Genomic DNA, 10,750 nt, shown 5'->3' on the forward strand with positions numbered 1-10,750 from the left:
AGTTTAATGGCACAAAGTAGACATACTATTATAATTCAGAAGAGAAATAAAAATGTTATATTGGCAATAACGGGGTTTGAACCTTCAACCTTGTAGGAATCTGCTAACCAATTACCCAACGTCTTACCCACTAAACTATCGGATCTGACATGTGAAAGCAGTCAGTAAGCCTAATGAACCAGCATGGCTTCTTTTCCATACTTCAACACTATGTAACTCATTAAAAGTAGGCCAAACAAGTTTTTAAAAAAAGACAAATTATTAAAGCAATCTTTTAAACAGGTCTCTCTAATTAACAAATCAATTTACAGATTAATATCACAAAGTAGACAAACTATTATATTTCAGAAGAGAAATAAAGAAGCTACCATGCCAATGTTTGAACCCATAACCGTTGTGGGCACCTGCTGACCAGTAAACCTATGCCTTACCCACTGAGCTATCAGATCTGTCTTGGGCAAGCAGTCAGTGAGCCTAATGAACCAGCATGGCTTCTTTTCCATACTTCAACACTATGTAACTCATATTAAAAGTAGGCCAAACAAGTTTTTAAAAAAAAAGACAAATAAATAAAGCAATCTTTTAAACAGGTCTCTCGAATTAACAAATCGATTTACAGATTAATATCACAAAGTAGACAAACTATTATATTAAAAAAAAAAAATTATAAAATTACTACCATATCCATGCTGGGGCTTGAACCCACAACCTTGTGGGGACGGGCTGACCAGCAAACCTATGCTTTAGCCAATGAGCTATCAGATCTGTTATATGCATGCAGTCAATAAGCCTAATGAACCAGCATGGCTTCTTTTCCATACTTCAACACTATGTAACTCATATTAAAAGTAGGCCAAACAAGTTTAAAAAAAAGACAAATAAATAAAGCAATCTTTTAAACAGGTCTCTCTAATTAACAAATCGATTTACAGTTTAATGTCACAAAGTAGACAAACTATTATATTTAAAAAAAATTAAATAAAAAAAAATAAAACCATGTAATTTCTGGGGCTTGAACCAACAACCTTGTGGGGACCTGCTGACCAGAAAACCTATGCTTTACCCACTGAGCTATCAGATCTGTCTTGTGCAAGCAGTCAATAAGCCTAATGAACCAGCATGGCTTCTTTTCCATACTTAAACACTTTGTAATTCATATTAAAAGTAGGCCAAAAAAGTGTTTCAAAAAAGACAAATTAGTAAAGCAATCTTTTAAACAGGTCTCTCTAATTAACAAATCAATTTACAGATTAATATCACAAAGTAGACAAACTATTATATTTCAGAAGAGAAATAAAAATGCTACAATGCCAATGTTTGAACCCATAACCATTGTGGGGACCTGCTGACCAGTAAACCTATGCCTTACCCACTGAGCTATCAGATCTGTCTTTTGCAAGCAGTCAGTGAGCCTAATGAACCAGCATGGCTTCTTTTCCATACTTCAACACTATGTAACTCATTAAAAGTAGGCCAAACAAGTTTAAAAAAAAGACAAATAAATAAAGCAATCTTTTAAACAGGTCTCTCTAATTAACAAATCGATTTACAGATTAATATCACAAAGTAGACAAACTATTATATTTAAAAAAAAAAAAAAAATAATACTACCATGCCAATGCTGGGGCTTGAACCCACAACCTTGTGGGGACGGGCTGACCAGCAAACCTATGCTTTAGCCAATGAGCTATCAGATCTGTCTTGTGCAAGCAGTCAATAAGCCTAATGAACCAGCATGGCTTCTTTTCCATACTTCAACACTATGTAACTCATATTAAAAGTAGGCCAAACAAGTTTAAAAAAAAAAAAGACAAATAAATAAGGCAATCTTTTAAACAGGTCTGTCTAATTAACAAATCGATTTACAGTTTAATATCACAAAGCAGACAAACTATTATATTAAAAAAAAATTTAAATAAAAAAAAATTAAAACCATGTAATTGCTGGGGGTTGAACCAACAACCTTGCGGGGACCTGCTGACCAGTAAACCTATGCTTACCCAATGAGCTATCAGATCTGTCTTGTACAAGCAGTCAATAAGCCTAATGAACCAGCATGGCTTTTTATCCATACTTCAACACTATGTAACTCATATTAAAAGTAGGCCAAACAAGTTAAAAAAAAGACAAATTAATAAAGCAATCTTCTTTTCCATACTTCAACACTATGTAACTCATATTAAAAGTAGGCCAAACAAGTAAAAAAAAAAAAGACAAATAAATAAAGCAATCTTTTAAACAGGTCTCTCTAATTAACAAATCGATTTACAGATTAATATCAAAAAGTAGACAAACTATTATATTTAAAAAAAAAAAAAAACTACTACCATGCCAATGCTGGGGATTGAACCAACAACCTTATGGGGACCTGCTGACCAGAAAACCTATGCTTTATCCTCTGAGCTATCAGATCTGTCTTGTGCAAGCAGTCAATAAGCCTAATGAACCAGCATGGCTTCTTTTCCATACTTCAACACTATGTAACTCATATTAAAAGTAGGCCAAACAAGTTTAAAAAAAAAAAGACAAATAAATAAAGCAATCTTTTAAACAGGTCTCTCTAATTAACAAATCGATTTACAGATTAATATCACAAAGTAGACAAACTATTATATTTAAAAAAAAAAAAATAATACTACCATGCAAATGCTGGGGCTTGAACCCACAACCTTATGGGGACCTGCTGACCAGAAAACCTATGCTTTACCAACTTAGCTATCAGATCTGTCTTGTGCAAGCAGTCAATAAGCCTAATGAACCAGCATGGCTTCTTTTCCATACTTCAACACTATGTAACTCAAATTAAAAGTAGGCCAAACAAGTTTAAAAAAAAAAAAGACAAATAAATAAGGCAATCTTTTAAACAGGTCTGTCTAATTAACAAATCGATTTACAGTTTAATATCACAAAGCAGACAAACTATTATATTAAAAAAAAATTTAAATAAAAAAAAATTAAAACCATGTAATTGCTGGGGGTTGAACCAACAACCTTGCGGGGACCTGCTGACCAGTAAACCTATGCTTTACCCAATGAGCTATCAGATCTGTCTTGTACAAGCAGTCAATAAGCCTAATGAACCAGCATGGCTTTTTATCCATACTTCAACACTATGTAACTCATATTAAAAGTAGGCCAAACAAGTTAAAAAAGACAAATAAATAAAGCAATCTTTTAAACAGGTCTCTCTAATTAACAAATCGATTTACAGATTAATATCAAAAAGTAGACAAACTATTATATTTAAAAAAAAAAAAAATACCATGCCAAGGCTGGGGCTTGAACCCACAACCTTATGGGGACCTGCTGACCAGAAAATCTATGCTTTACCCACTGAAGTATCAGATCTGTCTTGTGCAAGCAGTCAATAAGCCTAATGAACCAGCATGGCTTCTTTTCCATACTTCAACACTATGTAACTCATATTAAAAGTAGGCCAAACAAGTTCAAAAAATAAAAAAGACAAATAAATAAAGCAATCTTTTAAACAGGTCTCTCTAATTAACAAATCGATTTACAGTTTAATATCACAAAGCAGACAAACTATTATATTTAAAAAAAAAATTAAATAAAAAAAAATAAAACCATGTAATTGCTAGGGCTGGAACCAACAACCTTGTGGGGATCTGCTGACCAGTAAACCTATGTTTCACCCACTGAGCTATCAGATCTGTTTTGTACCAGCAGTCAATAAGCCTAATGAACCAGCATGGCTTCTTTTCCATACTTCAACACTTTGTAACTGATATTAAAAGTAGGCCAAACAAGTTTAAAAAAAAAGACAAATAAATAAAGCAATCTTTTAAACAGGTCTCTCTAATTAACAAATCAATTTACAGATTAATATCACAAAGTAGACAAACTATTATATTTCAAAAGAGAAATAAAAATACTACGCCAATTTTGGGGCTTGAACCCACAACCTTATGGGGACCTGCTGACCAGTAAACCTATGCTTTACCCACTGAGCTATCAGATCTGTCCTAGGCAAACAGTCAATAAGCCTAATGAACCAGCATGGCTTCTTTTCCATACTTCAACACTATGTAACTCATTAAAAGTAGGCCAAACAAGTGATTCAAAAAGGACAAATAAATAAAACAAACTTTTAAACAGGGCTCTTTAATTAACAAATCCATTTACAGTTTAATGTCACAAATTAGACATACTATTATATTTCAATATAGAAATAAAAATGTTACATTGGCAATCCTGGGGCTTGAACTCTCAAAGCAAATAATGCATCTGTGGTGCTCTTCCTCGGCATAAACCCATACTGCTGCCCACAGATGGTCACCTCTTCCCTCAGCCTGGCTTCCACTACTCTTTCCCATAACTTCATGGTGTGACTGATCAACTTAATTACCTGTATTTACTGCAGGTCTGCACATCCCCCTCTAAAAGATCGGTACCAGCACACTCCTTTTTCATTCCTCAGGCATCCTCTCACCTTCCAAAATCCTGTTAAACGATCTTGTTAAAAACTTCACTGCCATCTCTCCTAAACATCCCCATGCTTCTACCGGTATGTCATCTGGTCCAACTGACTTTCCACTCTTCATCCTCTTAATTGCTGCTCTCACTTCCTTCTTACTAATCCCATCCACGTCCTGCTTCACCAACTCCACACCAGCCAAACTTCTCTCTCTCTTTCTCTCATTTTCCTCATTTATCAGCTGCTCAAAATATTCCCTCCATCTTCTCAACACACTCTCCTCACTTGTCAACACATTTCCTTCTCCATCCTTTATTGTTCTTAGTGTCCATCTACTCATACAGCTTCTCATTTGCCTTTTCCTTGGCTTTTGCCACATCCCTTTTAACCTGCTGCTGCATTCCCTTGTACTCCTGTCTACTTTTCTTATCACTCTTTCAATCCCAATTCTGTTTTGCCAACCTCTTTCTCCTTATGCTTTCCTGCACTTCATCATTCCAACACCACGTCTCTTTATCCTCCTTTCTATTTCCAGATGTCACACCAAGTACCTTTCTAGCTGTCCCCTTATCACTTCTGCAGTAGTTGCCCAATCATCCAGCACCTCCTCACCACCACCGAGCCCTTGTCTGACCTTTTCCCTGAATCTCAGTTCCTCCTTCAGTTTCCACTATCTTATTCTTCTTTCAGTCTTCACTCTCTTCCTCTTCTGACCACCATCTGATGCTGTCTAGCTACACTGTCCCCTCCCCACACTTTACAGTCTTTAATCTCTTTGAAGTTGCATCTTGTGCATAGAATATAGTCCACCTGTGTGCACCTTACAGAGGCTTTAGCCATGTTGTTAGCAAATCATTGCCCCTCTACTTCATGAGCAGCACTAACATCTTGATGCTGGATCAGTAGATTTTTAACATTTGGATTTAGATTGGAATATATCTGTACTATATACTTCTTTAGCTTTATAAAGAGATAGCTATCTGGCCTCATTCTCCCTTTCTCCATTAGGTCATGCCAAAGCTATATCATGGCATCACTACTAGCCAGAGACTGTCAGATATGGACTGAGGGTATAATGAGTAGCTCTGTTATCTAAGTGGTTAGCAATTACAATAAATGTGTACATTCATAATAAAGTCATATTTTATTATTGATTGATAAATGGCACTAGAGGGTGGGAAGGACATGACACACACTTCCAGAACAGTGTAACGGTGGGGTCAGCAATACCATGTGTGATCTCTAGGGGTGCATAGATTAAACAGTCACACAGATTTTGTCTGAAAAATGGACCCAATGGGGTCTTCAGAGAAAACCTTATTGGGCATGTCTAGACACTGTTTGGGAGGTGCTTGTATGGCTTTGCCGGTGGGGACCTCAATTTAGGTCCCCACGGTCAAGTCAAGTCAAGTCAAGTTTATTTGTATAGCGCTTTTCACAACAGACATTGTCTCAAAGCAGCTTTACACAAATCAACAGTGATGGTGAATGGTGTGCATTTGTCCCTGATGAGCAAGCCGTGGCGACTGTGGCAAGGAAAACTCCTTAGATGTTATGAGGAAGAAACCTTGAGAGGAACCAGACTCAAAAGGGGAACCCATCCTCATCTGGGTGACATCAAGAGTTTGATCATAAATCTTTCAACAATACAGAACACTGGAGAGTGAGAACTAACATGATTACTGGAGTATAAGATTATAAGTAATGTTCTTTCTGCAGTCTTAAACAGTCTATATGGTTAGTAGCTCCGAGTTTTATAAGCTCAGCATTTGTGATCACCACAGATCCAGCATCAGCTTCTCCATGCCAGAGCCTTTAAACACTCCAGGAGGTCCAATGTCAAAACTCCACACATGTAGCGGGATCCAAATGGCACTGGTACGTCTCTAGATGGTTCAGGATGTTTGTGAGTTCGGCATCTACTTCTTTAAAGGTCCGTAATCATCACGAGGTGGGAGGTGACTGAGCTGGAGCAACCTCAGGATGCCTCGGGATGGGGAGAGAAAGAGAAGCAGTGGAGAGGAATTAGCGTAGCTGCTGTTCATGATATTAACAGCACAAGTTGATAATGTGCATGTGATCAGATGTTCTGGAGCACAAGGTTATGATGTGATGTGTGTTATGTGTAGGCTTTGCTAAAAGATACGTTTTAATCTACACTTAAATTGGGTGAGTGTGTCTGAGCCCCGAACACTGTCAGGAAGACTATTCCAGAGTTTAGGAGCTAAATGTGAAAATGCTCTACCACCTTTAGTGGACTTTGCTATTCTAGGAACTACTAGAAGCCCAGAGTTTTGAGATCTCAGGAGCGTGGCGGATTGTAGCGTGTTAAAAGACTGGATAGATACACGGAGCCAAACCATTTAGTGCTTTATAAGTGAGAAGTAATAGTTTGTAGTCTATTCGAAACTTAACAGGAAGCCAATGTAGGGACGATAAGATCGGGGTTATGTGATCATATTTTTTTGACCTTGTAAGAACTCTGGCTGCTGCATTCTGGACTAACTGAAGCTTGTTTATTAATGAAGCAGGACATCCACCTAGTAACGCATTACAGTAGTCTATTCTGGAGGTCATAAACGCATGGACGAGCTTCTCTGCATCGGATATAGACAACATATTTCTTAGCTTAGAAATATTTCTAAGGTGAAAGAAGGCTGTTTTGTAACCTGATTGATGTGATTTTTGAAAGACAAGTCGCTGTCTAAAATAACACCCAGGTCTTTTACCGTTGAACTAGTGGTTACAGAACATCCGTCTAAATGCAGGTTGAGATGCTGGAGCATCTGTATACCAGTTTTGGGCGATGAGCAAAATCTCAGTCTTATCAGAATTTAAAAGTAGAAAGTTATGGGTCATCCAATCTCTTAGTTCCTTAACACACTCAGTCATCCGGGTTAATTGAGCTGTATCGCCTGGTTTAGATGAAATATATAGCTGAGTATCATCAGCATAACAATGGAAGCTAATTCCATGCCTTCTAATAATATTTCCTAACGGAAGCATGTATATTGTGAAGAGCAGGGGTCCTAGAACTGAACCTTGCGGCACGCCATAATTTACTTGCATTAGCCTGGATAGCTCTCCATTCAAATCTACGAAATGGTAACGATCGGACAGGTAGGATTTAAACCAGCTTAATGCCTGTCCCTGAATGCCGATGTAATTTTGTAAGCGATCTAGGAGGAGATCATGGTCTATAGTGTCGAATGCAGCACTAAGATCTAGTAAAACCAACAGCGAGATGAAGCCTTGGTCTGAAGCTAAAAACAGGTCATTAGTTATTTTAACTAGAGCAGTTTCTGTGCTATGATGGGGCCTAAAACCTGACTGAAATTCTTCAAAGATATTGTTCTCTTGCAGGTAGGAACATAACTGTGCAGCGACAATCTTTTCTAAAAATACATGGGTCTCCATGAGTCATTGTGCATTCAGGTTGAAGTCCCCACCGGGATAGGAGAACAAGTACACACACACAGAGTATCTTAATTGTACAACCTATCAGAATATGCTGACACAGGATCAGTTGACCCTAATTATGAAAAATAAGGGTGCCACTCCACAGTGTATTACACGTTATTAATTAGATCTATACATTCAAAAGATCATTGAAAATCTATATTCACAGGTATCATCATATGGAGAGAAAATCAATCCTCTATCAGCAATCTTAATTGTAACATTGTTATGTTTAGTATTAAATTTAATATGAACAAAACAAACAAGCAAACACAAACATTCAACATGTAATTCCAGGCCTAAAATTCAAATCTCAGCTTTAATGTGACTTTTGCTTGCTCTTCAGTAAATATCTCCATCTAGTGGTAACATGTTATATGACACCTGATTGCCCTTTTTAACAAAAACAATATTTACTGTTTTTTTTTGTTGTTTTTTTGTTGGTTTTTTTATATTCACCTGATATATAAACATTTTCACAAAACTTCAAGCAAAATATTTTCCAGAACATACTGGACATACAATTATTATTATTATTATTATTATTATTATTATTATTATTAATAATAATAATAATAATAATAATAATGATTTATAATTATTATTATTATTATTAATATTAATTTTATTTTTTTTACACTAAGATCAAGTTTTGAAAAACTTTTTCTGGTCATCTCTTAATGTGAATGAATTACACTGTGTCTTTTTATTTTTTTATTTTTTTTTTTCAATAAGCTGTAAGGAATTGAAGTGTACTGCTTACACACCTGGGGTCCAGCTTGTTAAAAGTAATAGCAGAAATGACAAACGAGTTGAAAAAAAGCTTTAAGGAAAGCTATCAACCGTTTACACACAGAAGGCCACTCTGTTCACAAGATCAGCAAAAACCTCTGAGAAGAACCTCTTAAGGAAAACACTACATTATTAGAAACAAAAAAACACCAGCAGACCAAGCAGATTTTGAATTGTGATTAAAATCAAGAAAATCCAATGAGATATCTCAGTAAGAAATGCTTTATAAACCAGTAAGAATTACTAAACTAAACTAGAGAAAATCAATTAAAAATTCATGATCATGATGAAAGAGAGAAAGTAATGAACCAGAAAAAAAAATCAGTCTCAAGAAGTCAAGAAGCAAGGTTGAAATTAACAAAGTGACACACAAATAGACAGCAAACAACACCATCTGGAAACCTGTATTATTTTCCAGAAGACTTTAATGTAACATGGTAAAATCTGAGAGGAGAGTATTTGTGCAGAGAAAAAGAAAAGTAATCTAACTCCGAGTGCAGAGTTGACTGAGACTATCAGTTATTGTTGTGTGTTACTTTTAATATGAATTGTTCTGGTTTGTCATGAACAGGTTCCAGAAGAAGGATAGTAAGTGTAGCTCAGCAAGTTTTTCCCTAAATCATTTACATTCTGCTCATATATTGGTGAACTGATTTTTCAGAGCACTATGTGTCAGGTTTGAGAGCAGGTCTCGAACAATAGCAGTCTGCCACAGAGAGGCGTTGGAACCCAACTGCAGGGACACATTCGAGATATGCAATGGCATGAATCTTTAACGAAAATAAGTCCAAAAACAGCTCGAGAAAAGAGAACCAAAAATATAAAACAGGCAGAGTAGGTTTATCAATACAAAATAAGCACAAGGCAAATACAAATAAGAGATTAAACAGGATGAAGAAACTCAGGAAGACAGGAGGTAACTAGGGACTCGAGAAGACCCGAGGCTTGGGGAAAATTCGAGAGACCAGGAAAGCCAGGAGCCTAGAGAAGGCAGGAGACTTGGGAAAACTCGGGAAGAACAGAGAAGACTCGGGAGACTATGGAAAACAGGAGAAGCTAGGAGACTCTGGAAGACAGGAGAACCCAGGAGGCTAGGGAAAACTCGGGAGAACAGAAAGGTCAGGAGGCTAGAGAAGACAGCAAAAGCTAGGAGACACCAGGAGGCTAGGGAAAACTCGAGAAAACAGCAGACTAAGAAATCAAACAAAATAGAAACACTCCTCAAACAGAACAAAACAAACCCACACATATACAGTTTCAAATGTAAGTATCAAAACAGACAAATACTAATGCCAATATCAAGAAAGAAGATACCACAACAGAAAATACTGTCAAATACAAATGACAACTGTACTGCAACAAAAGTGAAGACAAACATGATGAACCAACAAAGGCCAAGGGGCAACTTAAATAGACAAAACTAACAAGGCGCATGTGGGAGACATTAAACAGTTAGGGGCTAGGGAGTAGGGGATAGGGGCCCAGTGGCGGCATCTGGTGGCAAAGACAAAAACAATCCCGAAAAAATGTCCAGACCGACACTATGCTGTTTTTCTGCCATGTTTCTGCAACGCCTTTAAAAAAGTAGGCGTGGCCAAATTTATACAGATGACCAAAAGAAGATAGAAGACCAATAGATAAAATGACCAATAGGAAAAATAAGGTGCCGAATAGAAAGAAATCATATGACCAATATAAAAAATCTGATTACTAGTACACAAAATTAGATGAAGAAAATAGATGGCAATAGAATAAAATGGATGACCAGTAGAGATTTTATAGATTTTTATTAAAACCCCTAAATGTAGGACTGCAGAAAACAGACTACAAAAAAAAACACAAACGAGAAAAATCTAAAAAAAAAAATTTAAAACCATATTAAAACCTTTTTTTATATATTTGATTTTTAATATTTGCATTTGCAAAATATTTTTTTTATAATGGCTTGCTTATGGACATCTGATTATATCTGATCTGAAAACTATTGGCTGCAAATGAACTCCGTATCACGGCTTTCTAGCTGTATGCGAATCGACTCCGAGCGATGAATTAAAGAGTCGGTTC

Source organism: Silurus meridionalis, chromosome 10 (assembly GCF_014805685.1).
Source record: "Silurus meridionalis isolate SWU-2019-XX chromosome 10, ASM1480568v1, whole genome shotgun sequence".
Taxonomy (NCBI): domain Eukaryota; kingdom Metazoa; phylum Chordata; class Actinopteri; order Siluriformes; family Siluridae; genus Silurus; species Silurus meridionalis.